The sequence below is a fragment of the Microcaecilia unicolor genome, chromosome 12, assembly GCF_901765095.1.
Source record: "Microcaecilia unicolor chromosome 12, aMicUni1.1, whole genome shotgun sequence".
NCBI lineage: Eukaryota > Metazoa > Chordata > Amphibia > Gymnophiona > Siphonopidae > Microcaecilia > Microcaecilia unicolor.
The window spans coordinates 106,136,223-106,149,409 of record NC_044042.1 but is presented as its reverse complement, the minus strand read 5'-3'; the positions used below and the strand labels follow the sequence as shown (position 1 = coordinate 106,149,409).

General features: G+C 46.2%; 1 protein-coding gene across 1 annotated transcript in view; it reads right to left on the bottom strand.

Moving 5' to 3' along the window:
• Window positions 1-12,506, bottom strand: part of SAMD14 (sterile alpha motif domain containing 14) — a 68,719-nt gene extending 56,213 nt beyond the window's left edge. The window contains exon 1 of the mRNA XM_030220414.1: window positions 12,275-12,506. The gene's annotated coding sequence lies outside the window, so the exon portion shown is untranslated. The remainder of the gene's footprint in view (window positions 1-12,274) is intronic.
• Window positions 12,507-13,187: the final 681 nt, after the last annotated feature.

Sequence of the window (13,187 nt, the reverse complement as noted above, 5' to 3'; positions counted from 1 at the left end):
CGACTCCCATACAGCTCTTCTCCCTCATCCCTACTCTATCCCCAGCACCTCTCCCATTCCAGCTGGTCTCAACCTTCACCTACCTTTGTCACCAATCAAGCTCCACAATCCTGATCCCTATTCCCTCCAAACAAACTCTCTCCTCAGCTTGTTAATCCCCTTTATCTTCTCCAGAGGTTTGCTGCCAGCACCACCTCTGGAACAGCTGTTCTGTTTTCTAACACCTCCTCACAGCTCTAGGACGGCTGAGACATACAATGCCCAAATTTCAGTACTTTTTTCCAAGTATCACAAGAACAATGCAAGAGTGTGGGCACCATGGGCCGGATTCAGTAAATGGCACTGAAAAGGCACCAGAAAAAATTCACATTCTGTGCTATTCTATAAAAGGGCAATCCCAGTGGTGTACCTAGATTGGCTGCCACCTGGGGCAGGTTGCCACTACGCCCCCCCCCCCCACCCTCACCACATGGGGGTGCACGAAGCAGTCACGTGGCTGTCGGCTCCACCAGTCCCTTGCTTGGGAACAGGAAGTAACATCAGAGGGGGCAGGGAACCAGTAGAGCCAACTGCTCCATGCACCCAGGGCAGACTGCCCCCACCACCTCACCCTTGGTATGCCACCGGGCAATCCAGGCTCTTTATAAATAGCGCTTAGCGTGTATTTTGGCATCCAACTTTGTGTGTGAGGGCTTATACCAACTGAAATCTGGTTTAAATCCTGGGGTGCAACTGCCCCCAAATTCTATAACACTGTAAGTAATTATTTGGAATATCCCTGACCTGCCCATGCCCCTCCTGTAGTCACACCCCCTTTTGAGTTATATATGAGAGGATTTGGGCCTGGATCTTACAGAATTGTGTGCAGTCAGATCCACTTAGAGCTAATTACCATCAAAACCAAAATAGGGCCTGACTACAAAGACACAAAAAAACTATACCAACTCATGAACAAACTATTAGACACCACCTTGGTCACCGCAACCAACACAGACATCCCACCAGCGGACAAACTTGCCAAATACTTCAATGAAAAAATTGTAAACCTATGTAGCATGCTACCTCAAAACGTCACTGGCATCGAAAACTTCATCGAAAGTCTGGACCCAACCCCCGGCGAATACCCAGCAGGCAGACTTTGGACAAGCTTCGCCCCCCTCACTGTCAAAACAGTCAATCAAGCGCTTAATAGATTCTCTAAGACTCACTGTAAATTGGATACTTGCCCTAGTTACCTATTAAAACCGTTTCATAGCAGACCTCACATCCCAATTAAACTACATGCTTCAACATGGGATTTTCCCTAAGGAAAACGGCAACATCCTACTCACCCCAATACCGAAAAACACCAAGAAAAACAGACGATATCACCAACTACCGCCCAGTAGCTTCAATCCCACTGGCAGTCAAACTGATGGAAAGCATGGTTACCAAACAACTCACTAACTACACAAATAACTTCTCAATATTGCATGAATCACAATCAGGATTCCGCTCCAACCACAGCACCGAAACAGTACTAATTACCCTCCTAGCCAAATTCAAACAAGAAATTGCAATAGGCAAAAGCATAGTTCTCCTACATAATGCATTTTTTTGAGGGGGTAAGCAAACATGTGGACAATGGGGAGCCGGTTGATATTGTATATCTGGATTTTCAGAAGGCGTTTGACAAAGTGCCGCACGAAAGACTCCTGAAGAAATTGCAGAGTCATGGAATCGGAGGTAGGGTATTATTATGGATTAAGAACTGGTTGAAAGATAGGAAGCAGAGAGTAGGATTGCGTGGCCAGTATTCTCAGTGGAGGAGGGTAGTTAGTGGGGTCCCGCAGGGGTCTGTGCTGGGTCCGTTGCTTTTTAATGTATTTATAAATGACCTAGAGATGGGAATAACTAGTGAGGTAATTAAATTCGCCGATGACACAAAATTATTCAGGGTCGTGAAGTCGCAGGAGGAATGTGAACGATTACAGGAGGACCTTGCGAGACTGGGAGATTGGGCGTGCAAGTGGCAGATGAAGTTCAATGTTGACAAGTGCAAAGTGATGCATGTGGGTAAGAGGAACCCGAATTATAGCTACGTCTTGCAAGGTTCCGCGTTAGGAGTTACGGATCAAGAAAGGGATCTGGGTGTCGTCGTCGATGATACGCTGAAACCTTCTGCTCAGTGTGCTGCTGCGGCTAGGAAAGCGAATAGAATGTTGGGTGTTATTAGGAAGGGTATGGAGTCCAGGTGTGCGGATGTTATAATGCCGTTGTATCGCTCCATGGTGCGACCGCACCTGGAGTATTGTGTTCAGTACTGGTCTCCGTATCTCAAAAAAGATATAGTAGAATTGGAAAAGGTACAGCGAAGGGCGACGAAAATGATAGTGGGGATGGGACGACTTTCCTATGAAGAGAGGCTGAGAAGGCTAGGGCTTTTTAGCTTGGAGAAGAGACGGCTGAGGGGAGATATGATAGAAGTGTATAAAATAATGAGTGGAATGGATCGGGTGGATGTGAAGCGACTGTTCACGCTATCCAAAAATACTAGGACTAGAGGGCATGAGTTGAAGCTACAGTGTGGTAAATTTAAAACGAATCGGAGAAAATTTTTCTTCACCCAACGTGTAATTAGACTCTGGAATTCGTTGCCGGAGAACGTGGTACGGGCGGTTAGCTTGACGGAGTTTAAAAAGGGGTTAGATAGATTCCTAAAGGACAAGTCCATAGACCGCTATTAAATGGACTTGGAAAAATTCCGCATTTTTAGGTATAACTTGTCTGGAATGTTTTTACGTTTGGGGAGCGTGCCAGGTGCCCTTGACCTGGATTGGCCACTGTCGGTGACAGGATGCTGGGCTAGATGGACCTTTGGTCTTTCCCAGTATGGCACTACTTATGTACTTATAGTAACATAGAGGCATATTTTCAAAGCACTTTGGGAGGCTAAGTTCCATAGGTTTCTATGGAACTTTGGGAGGCTATCAGGCTCATTTTCAAAGCACTTAGCCTCCCAAAGTTCCATAGAAACCTATGGAACTTAGCCTCCCAAAGTGCTTTGAAAATATGCCTCTAAGTGCTTTGAAAATGAGCCTCATAGTAATATAGTAGATGACGGCAGAAAAAGACCTGCATGGTCCATCTAGTCTGCCCAAGATAAACTCATATCTTGAATTTGTACCTGTCTTTTTCAGGGCACAGACCATATAAGTCTGACCAGCAGTATTTCCCGCCTCCCAACCACCAGTCCCGTCTCCCATCACCGGCTCTGGTACAGACCGTATAAGTCTGCCCTCCCCTATCCTAGCCTCCCAACCACCAACCCCTCTTCCCCCCACCTGCTCCGCCACCCAATTTCAGCTAAGCTTCTGAGGATCCATTTCGACATGTCTAGCGCATTCGACATGGTGAACCATAACATACTACTAAACATACTAGAATATTTCGGGATCAGTGGAAATGTACTTAACTGGATCAAGGGCTTCCTAATGACCAGAACCTATCAAGTGAAATCGAAATCGACCATATCACCATGGAAAGCAGATTGCGGGGTACCTCAAGGATCACCACTATCACCGCTCCTTTTCAACCTAATGATGACCCCACTAGCCAAGTCACTATCTAATCAAGGCCTTAACCCTTTCATATACACTCTGTCACTAACGAACGTTAACGCATTACCACCTTATTCTCATGCCGGAAATGAATTATCTAACTTTTCTATAATTTACCATTTATGAACTTAATGTAATACCACTTTGTATTTCTCATTCTGGAAATGGCGATTGCCACTACGGCATACTGTAGGCCACATGGAGCCTGCAAAAAGGTGGGAAAATGTGGGATACAAATGCAACAAATAAATAAATATACACGGACGACGTCATATTGTACATCCCTTACAAAAATGATCTAACTGAAAAAACCGAAGAGATCAAACTCAGCTTGATCATCATTAACTCTTGGGTGAATACATTTCAACTAAAACTCAACACAGAAAAAAAACACACTGTCTCATCCTCACATCCCAATATAACACAATCAAACCCACCAACATAACCACCTCAGACCACACCCTCCCTATCTCAGACAGCCTGAAAATTCTCGGAGTTACGATCGACTGAAATCTCACACTGGAGAGCCAAGTGAAAGCCACAACAAAGAAAATGTTTAACTCAATGTGGAAGCTCAAACGAGTGAAACCTTTCTTCCCGAGGGAAATATTTCGCAACTTAGTACAATCCATGGTACTAAGTCATCTAGATTACTGCAACGGAATCTACGCAGGATGTAAAGAACAAATCATAAAGAAAATCCAAACTGCTGAAAACACAGCAGCCAGGCTTATATTCGGAAAAACATGATTCAAAAGTGCCAAACCTCTACGAGAAAAACTACACTGGCTCCCAATCAAAGAACGTATTGCGTTCAAAATACGCACCCTGGTTCACAAGATCATCTACGGCAACGCCACAGGATACATGATAGACCTCATAGACCTACCAACTAGAAACACAACAAAATCAACACGAACATACCTAAATCTCCACTACCCAAGCTGCAAAGGACTTAAATATAAATCAACCTATGCATCCAGCTTCTCTTATATAAGCGTACAAATATGGAACGCGCTTCCGACCGCTGTGAAAACAACCTACGACCACCTAATCTTCCGGAAACTTCTAAAGACTTACCTGTTCAAAAAGGCATACCCAAACGACTCAACCTAAAAGCCTAACCCCGCAATACAACAATATAATTGTTCATTCTGGACATAACCTAACCTACTTTTCCTCTAGACCCCCAATACGTCCATCAATTCTGATCATTAGTCTGTCATAACCTCACTTTGTATCTGTTCTTGCCGGTATTGGTGACTGTCACTACTGCACTATGTAAGCCACATTGAGCCTGCAAATAGGTGAGAAAATGTGGGATACAAATGCAACAAATAAATAAAATAAATAATTGATTGTTAATAGCTCATTGACTAATTAATTTGCACACAGATCTCAGGATCATGCATAATTTGGGGCACGTGACAAACTCACCGAGAGCCACACGGTGCCAAAAGAAAACAGAACAACTATTCTGGAAGATGAAGAGGCAAGTGGGTACCCGGGCAAGGAACCTCACTCAGACTAGACTGCCAGGAACTACAACGGAGCATCACAAAAGAGCGAATATCAATTTACATTTATCAATTTTAAGAGGCCAGTACCCTGACCACCAGGAGTAAAGCTGAGACAGAGCCGTAGCGAGGGGAGCTGACACCCAGGGCGGGTCGCTGCTGCGCACCCCCCCCCCCCGGGTGCAGCACGGTGCACCCTCCTCCCGCTGGAGCGCACCCCCCCCCCCCGGAGCGCATACCTCCGGCGAGGGACGGGCGGGAGGGCCGATCCGCCCCAACTGCACGTTGCTGGGGTGTGTCAGCTCCGCGCTGGTTCACTGCTCTCTCTGTCCCGGAACAGGAAGTAACCTGTTCCAGGGCAGAAAGGGCAGTGCACCAGCACGGAGCCGACACCCCCAGCGGCGTGCACCCGGGGCGGACCGCCCCCCTTCCTACGCCACTGAATAGTGGTTGAGCTTTCAGAACCCACTGAACTCCAGTTCAGATTTTCTATTCTGCTATTATTTCTGTGCATTTTGCTCACCCTTTTTTCAGTAGCTCAAGGTGAGTTGTATTCGGGTGAAGTAGGGAGCTCCCTGTTCCCAGAGGATTCACAGAGTGACAAAATAAATGAAGGCAGATAAAAGAGCTGCGTAGTTCATCCAGTCTTTGACGGATGGACAATCATTTTGTACCTAAGGTAATGGAGGGTTAAGGGGCCCTTTTACTAAGTCACTTTAAGCAACGTGCGCCAAAATGGAGCTACCGCCCGGCTACCGTGTGGCTCTTGCGGTAATTTCATTTTTGGTGTGCGTCCGATATGCATGTCTGAAAAATAATTTTTAATTTCAGACAGGCGTATTGGACGCGCACCAAGTGGCATTTGACATGCATAGGTCATTATCACCCAGTTACCACACAAGACTTTACCGCTAGGTCAATGGCTAGCAGTAAGGTCTCAGACCCACAATTGACGCACGTCCATTTTGGGCAAAAATGTTTTAAAAAGGCATTTTTTTTACAGGTGCGCTAAAAATGGATCTGCGTGCACCCCAAACCCGCGCCTACACTACCATAGGCCATTTTTCAGTGCACCTAAGTGACTTGTCCAAGATCGGCAGCGGTGGGATTTGAGCCAAGCTTCTGAAGGTTATCTCCAACCCTGTTTTCATGAATCCTCAGCCAATCAGGATTTCAGAGTATCCACCATGAATATGCATGAGACATTATCAGCATGCCATAGAAATAGTGTATGCAGATTTATCCATTGCATTTTCAGTTTGGATATCCTGAGGGACCCTGCTTCAAACTGTATCTTGCTAGCTGTGGGCGGATCCTAAGAGCATGACTCTTCCAACTCCAGCACTACTGCAACATTTAATTCCAATCCCAAAGCACGCTGGGCAGTGGCGTAGCCGCAGGTGGGCCAGGGCCCACCCACTTTGGACTCAGGCCCACCCAAAATTGTGACACTCTTGCTATGGCTGGTGGGTATTCCCAAACCTTGCCAGCTGAAGATTTTCTGTCCTTGGGCAGCCAGCACTCTTCCAAATGTGAGCCAGCAGCACTTGCCTTGAGCTGACGCTGACCGGCCCTTCTGCACATGCTCAGTTTTCTCACATGCAAAAGCCTGCCAGCAGCAACATCAATTTGAGGCAAGTGCTGCTGGCTGCTCGAGTAGTAGGAGGAAATCTTCAGCTGGCAGAGTTTAGGGACCCCACCAGCTCAAGTATTTAATATTTGGGGTTTGTGGGCAGGAAGGGGTGGAGAGAAGAGCAAACTGGAGGGGTACCGGGGGGGGGGGGGGGGAGAAAATTCCATGCCCACCCAAAATTGGCTATCTGGCTACGCCCCTGATGCTGGGGTCTGTAATCGTGCTATTGCAACAACAAAACAGCAGCCCAAAGAAGAATGACTGTCAGCAAGAATTTATTCACCACCACAATAATAAAACTCTAAAAGCCCAACACAACCATGTTTCGCCCTCCTAAGGGTTGCATCAGGGGCAAAGAGAGGCCAAGACGTGTTTCCCAATGATGTCACACACTTAGTTAAAACCAGCTCTCCATACTGATTGTCTTTGTGACACCATTGGGAAACATCTCTTGGTCTCTATTTGCTCCTGATGCAGCCCTTAGGAGGGTGAAACACAATTGTGTCAGGCTTTTAGTGTTTTATTATTGTTGTGGTAAATACATTCTTGCTGATGGTCTTACTTAATTGGTCTGCCGTTTGCTGTTGCCATCTTGGATCTTGCAGATCATTTGCCTTTCTGTTTCTTGGGTTGGGCTACTGCATACAGGGGCCCTGAGTGCCCCCTCCCCCTACCAGCAAATATCTTGCAACAGACACTGAAAAACCAGGACTAAATCAAAATGGCCACCTACCATTGGCTCCATTTCTGCTAGTCAGGCTGATCCAGTCCTGGTTTCACTCCAAGGCATGCGTGACTTTCTAGACCTATTGTATATCTTGAGGAAATCAGAATCAGAAGTCCATAGATGCAATGGCAAATTGACCAAGATCAATGGTGGGTTTCAAGAGGGAGATTTTAGGCCACTGCAGAGAGGTTCTGGCAGGTCCTCTTAAAGATTTGTTTAATAAATCCTTGGAGACGGGAGAGGTTCCGTGGGATTGGAGAACGGCGGATGTGGTCCCTCTTCACAAAAGTGGTGATAGGGAAGAAGCTGGAAACTACAGGCCGGTAAGCCTCACTTCGGTTATTGGAAAAGTAATGGAAGCGATGCTGAAGGAAAGGATAGTGAATTTCCTGGAAGCCAATAAGTTGCAAGATCCGAGACAACATGGTTTCACCAAAGGGAAATCGTGCCAAACGAATCTCATTTAATTCTTTGACTGGGTGACCGGAGAATTGAATCATGGAAGTGCTATAGATGTAATCTACTTAGATTTCAGCAAAGCTTTTGACACGGTTCCCCACAGGAGGCTCTTGAATAAACTAGACGGGCTGAAGATAGGACCCAAAGTGGTGAACTGGATTAGGAACTGGTTGACAGACAGACGCCAGAGGTTGGTGGTTAATGGAATTCGCTTGGATGAGGGAAAGGTGAGTAGTGGAGTGCCTCAGGGATCGGTGCTGGGGCCGATTCTGTTCAGTATATATTTGTGAGTGACATTGCCGAAGGGTTAAAAGGTAAAGTTTGTCTTTTTGCAGATGATACTAAGATTTGTAACAGAGTGGACTCCCAGGAGGGAGTTGAAAACATGAAAAGAGATCTGCAGAAGCTAGAAGAATGGTCTAAGGTTTGGCAATTAAAATTCAATGCAAAGAAATACAAAGTGATGCACGTATGTGTTAGGCGATGAGAGTCTGATATGTACGGACGGGGAGAGGGATCTTGGGGTGATAGTATCTGAGGATCTGAAGGTGACGAAACAGTGTGACAAGGCGGTGGCCGTAGCTAGAAGGTTGCTAGGCTGTATAGCTAGGCTGTGTGACCAACAGAAGAAAGAAGGTTTTGATGCCACTGTATAAGTCATTGGTGAGGCCCCACCTGGAGTATTGTGTTCAGTTTTGGAGGCCATATCTTGCTAAGGATGTAAAAAGAATTGAAGCAGTGCAAAGAAAAGCTACAAGAATGGTATGGGATTTGTGTTACAAGACGTATGAGGAGAGACTTGCTGACCTGAACATGTATACCCTGGAGGAAAGGAGAAACAGGGGTGATATGATACAGACGTTCAAATATTTGAAAGGTATTAATCCACAAATGAACCTTTTCCGTAGATGGGAAGGCGGTAGAACGAGAGGACATGAACTGAGATTGAAGGGGGGCAGACTCAAGAAAAATGTCAGGAAGTATTTTTTCATGGAGAGAGTGATGGATACTTGGAATGCCCTCCTGTGGGAGGTGGTGGAGATGAAAATGGTAACGGAATTCAAAAATGCGTGGGATAAACATAAAAGAATCCTGTTCAGAAGGAATGGATCCTCAGAAGCTTAGTGGAGATTGGGAGGCGGGGCTAGTGCTGGGCAGACTTCTACAGTCTGTGCCCTGAAAATGGCAGATACAAATCAAGGTCAGGTATACACATAAAGTAGCACATATGAGTTTATCTTGTTGAGCAGACTGGATGGACCATGCAGGTCTCTCTCTGCCATCATCTACTATGTTACTAACAACCCATTATGAGACCTGCAGCACTGATTTCAATAGCAGAAGTACAAGTCAAGGAGGTTTGATGAACAGGAGATGCCAGAAGTGTGCTTGGCCCATTATCTAGGCTGAAGCCAGCAGGCGGAGCTTGCCAATTATATTGTTTTGGGTGTACCAAGATGGCAGCAGTTGCACTGGGGAGAATGAAAACCTCCTTGGGTGGACCGGGTTCAACTTTGTGATGTCACACCATCTTCATCAAATCTTCTTGGTACAAGTCCATAGATATCAGGGGATGTGGGGAGTCCCAGGACTGGCTTGGCCTTTCTAGCTGGTCTAGAGAAGGATGCAAAACTCAAGAAAGGAAATGTGGTTTCAGTTGAAGACACAGTAGATTTAATATCAGTTCCTTCACTTGCCAACTACAAGGTACCTCACGTAGCGATAAACTGACATATTTTACACTATGCTCTATAGAAGTAGCTGTTTTAAGGAATGCTACTACTACTACTTAACATTTCTAGAGCGCTACTAGGGTTACACAGCGCTGTACAAATTAACAATTAAGGACGGTCCCTGCTCAGAAGAGCTTACAATCTAAAGGACGAAATGTCAAGTTGGGGTAGTCTAGATTTCCTGAGAAGAGGTGTAGTGATTAGGTGCCGAAGGCGACATTGAAGAGGTGGGCTTTGAGCAATGATTTGAAGATGGGTAGGGAGGGGGCCCGGCGTATGGTATGTGGCTCTGGTATGTGGCGTCCTAATATCCCTAGGAAGATATGAAAGAGTGACTGTGCCAGGCCTGGTGAGACCTCTGCAGTGGTCATTCACCAGAGACCTACAGGTGACTCCCGCAAGGGTCAGTGACAGGTGGAGGGAGCTCCGTTCGACATTGGGCTCCACCTGCTGTTTTCACTCAGCTCTCCCAAAATGGGCCTGACTGAACGATTAATAAAGATATAAGCCCACCAAAGAATCAAAAATCATCTGTCCTGAATGCAAGGAAAATGCAATGGTGGCAGGTTGGCAGACACCGGGCCTCCTATTACTGGCCGTGCTGCAGCCCAAAGGTTGCCCTGCTGGGCTGCCCCACCCTGTATTCTGGCAATCCACACATCCAAAATCTGGATGACGAGGAGCCCTACCAGTTGAAGCTTCATCAATGAAGAAAATAAAAACCTTACAAAGACTATTTTCTGCAGGTGGGACTGAAAATGTAAATCTGATTGTTCAGAGAGTATCAAAGAACACAAGTACAGAGAGGTATAATATAGGAAAAAGATGACAATCTGCTTTCTCATTCTGTCCCAGGCCCCTGAGCACTCAGAATGGATTTCAGTACAGAGCAGAGCAGCAGAGCAGCTAATTGGACAGGCAGCATTATTCACTCTTTCCTAGCAGCTCTGCATGTTGAGGCATGGCTCCTGGTTCAGTAATGAACAGATAACAGCAGTTTAAATGATGGTAGCCTCCCTGGTCAGTGCTTTGTGTTGTGAGACTATTTCCTTCATGCTGAGCTGGTCCCCTCTGATTTATGACCATTGTAAATATGCCGCCCCCCTCCCCTTCTGTCTCTGATAAACCTGGGCTTGGAAAGAAAGCACACAGTAGCATCCTGCAGGAAGGAAATGGGGGGGGGGGGGGGGTGCTCCAGAGGCTCCTTCTTCTGCACCACTGGTACTCCTTTAGCCATGGGAGCTAAAGCTTAGGAGATGAACTGGGAAAGGCAAGCCTCCAGGATTAGGAAGCTGGAATGCAGCACAGATGATCCAGATGAAAATTCCAGGAAGGCCACATGTGGTAAGATTAAGTGAAGACAGTAGGGTAGGTTAACAGATACTAAAGCTGGGCAAAGGAGGAAGTTAACTCTAGGTAAAGGTAAAAGGGAAAGTGAATGAAAAACCAGAGATCAACTGGGTTCTATTGCATCAATAGAAATCAACTGGGAAGACTGAATGGACCTTAAATTCCTTTATCTGTTGTCTTAGTCTGTGTTTCTGGAGACAGACAGAGAAAGCCTAGAGAAAACGGAAACATGCAGCAGAACAAACAGGAGTTAGAATGGAACAGAAAGTGACAGATTAAGTAAGGAATGGGCCAAAGTGGTTATGAAGGTGGATAAGAAGTGATGAAACAGGACAGCCTGGTAAAACAGGGATAAGGGGAAAGAATGAGTCAAACTAAAAAGTGTGTGACAGGAAGAATGAGAGAGAGAGAGAGAGAGAAGGACCAGGTGGCAGCATCAGTAGGAGCGCAAGGATAGAGCACGTGGAGAATTGACACTGCTGGGACAAATTTCTGAACCAGAAATACAAACAAACTCACTGAAATACGACTAACCATACTCATGATCTGAAATTTTGCCATGTGTTTCAGATCAGGCCTCAGCAAAAAGAACCTGAATCTCTAACCTCATCTGGAGGAGCCCTAATAATAATCGTGGAGGGGTGGGAGGTGGAGGGGGCATTTCTTGACAGTCTTCCAAGCACAGAACGTTCACCTCGGTCTAGGTTCATGGGCGGAGGACTTGAGTTTCAATTTCTTTATTTATTGATGAAAACAGAAAAGACTGTAGTTATTAATATTTAAAGTATTGCAAATGGACTGCCGTAGACTGGAGGGAGAGAGAAGGGAAAGGCTTTGGCCCAGTTTACAATCCGGAAAACGGTCCCATTTTATTAACTCATTCTTTGCTGCATTTGATTGAATTCCGCCCCCCCCCCCCCTTCTACTGCAGTTTCCAGCAGACTATCAAAGAAGGTTTTGCTGCTGTTAATGACACCTCTGACTGCACAAACCGAGATCAGCAAGAGCCCTGGTGAACTGGAAACGTCTAGCCAACCTAGAATCCTAGATTTAAAAAGCAAAACACAACCAGTATGCAAATCCCCTCACCTCGGCACACAAACACAGCACCTGGGTGCAAAAAAAGCAATTCGATTTAATTTGCTGCATTTAATAACATCATTAGCCGAATCTGCAGCTCTACCGCTCCCCCCACCCCCACCTCGTCAGGCTCCGGAGCCCTGGTATCAGACAGACCCATACGATGAGTTACTAACCTATAAGTCATCCCCGGCTCCTTAAATCCCTTCCGACACGTCCATGCTGAGATGGTTTTCCTTCCTCTCTGGTCGCTTTTCGGCTTTCTTTGCAGTCCACTTTAAGGAGAGGTGTTTTGTCTCAAGCAGAAGGACCTGAAGCCTGGAGTATGTTGGAAGGGCTGTGCTGAGACTCTACTGTGATAAATGAATACTGACCACCGGAATATCTGAGATGGGATGGTCCCAGTGATTTGAGGAGGAAGGGGGGGATGGGGGAGAGAAAAAGCAGAGTGGGGGAGGGGAAGGAGGAGGAGGGGGGTGGAGAAAGTGGATGGTGATTCACAGGAACCCGGAAGCGTCTTCTCCAGAAGTCAGGGGAGGGGAGGTTTTTCTTTCCCTTTCCTCCTCCCCCTCCTCACAGAGTCCCAAGCATCCCAGCTGCTGGCAATCAGTCTCCGGAGTGTTGCTGATGCAGTGCTCAACATGTAGATACTCCCAGGTGACCTGCTAGGGCAGCATTCAAAATGAGCTCTTCATGTGTGGTGGGAGGGAACACAGAAGGACACACAAAGGGTGTGAGGAGGGAGAAACCTCTTCTAGGCATGCAAAGCAGATGAAGAAAGGAAGGGAGGCTGAAAGGAGAGAGGAAGCAGTGATGGTGAGGGTCTAGGGAATATGCCCTTAGGTCTTCCAGATGCTACTTTTTATACAACTGACAATTTTACCCAGCCCATCCTCAGATTTTAATATGTAATTAATCCAACCATCAGCCTAAGGATGGCATGCAAATTCTCTCTCCAGATCAAAGTCCCACTGGTGAGTGTCCCAAGCTTGGAAAGGCCTGTAGTAAAAGGCTTTATTCCATTTTGTGTCTGTGGAGAAAATGCTGATTATCAGCACGACAGGGGAAGAAGTCACTATTTACTGTTAA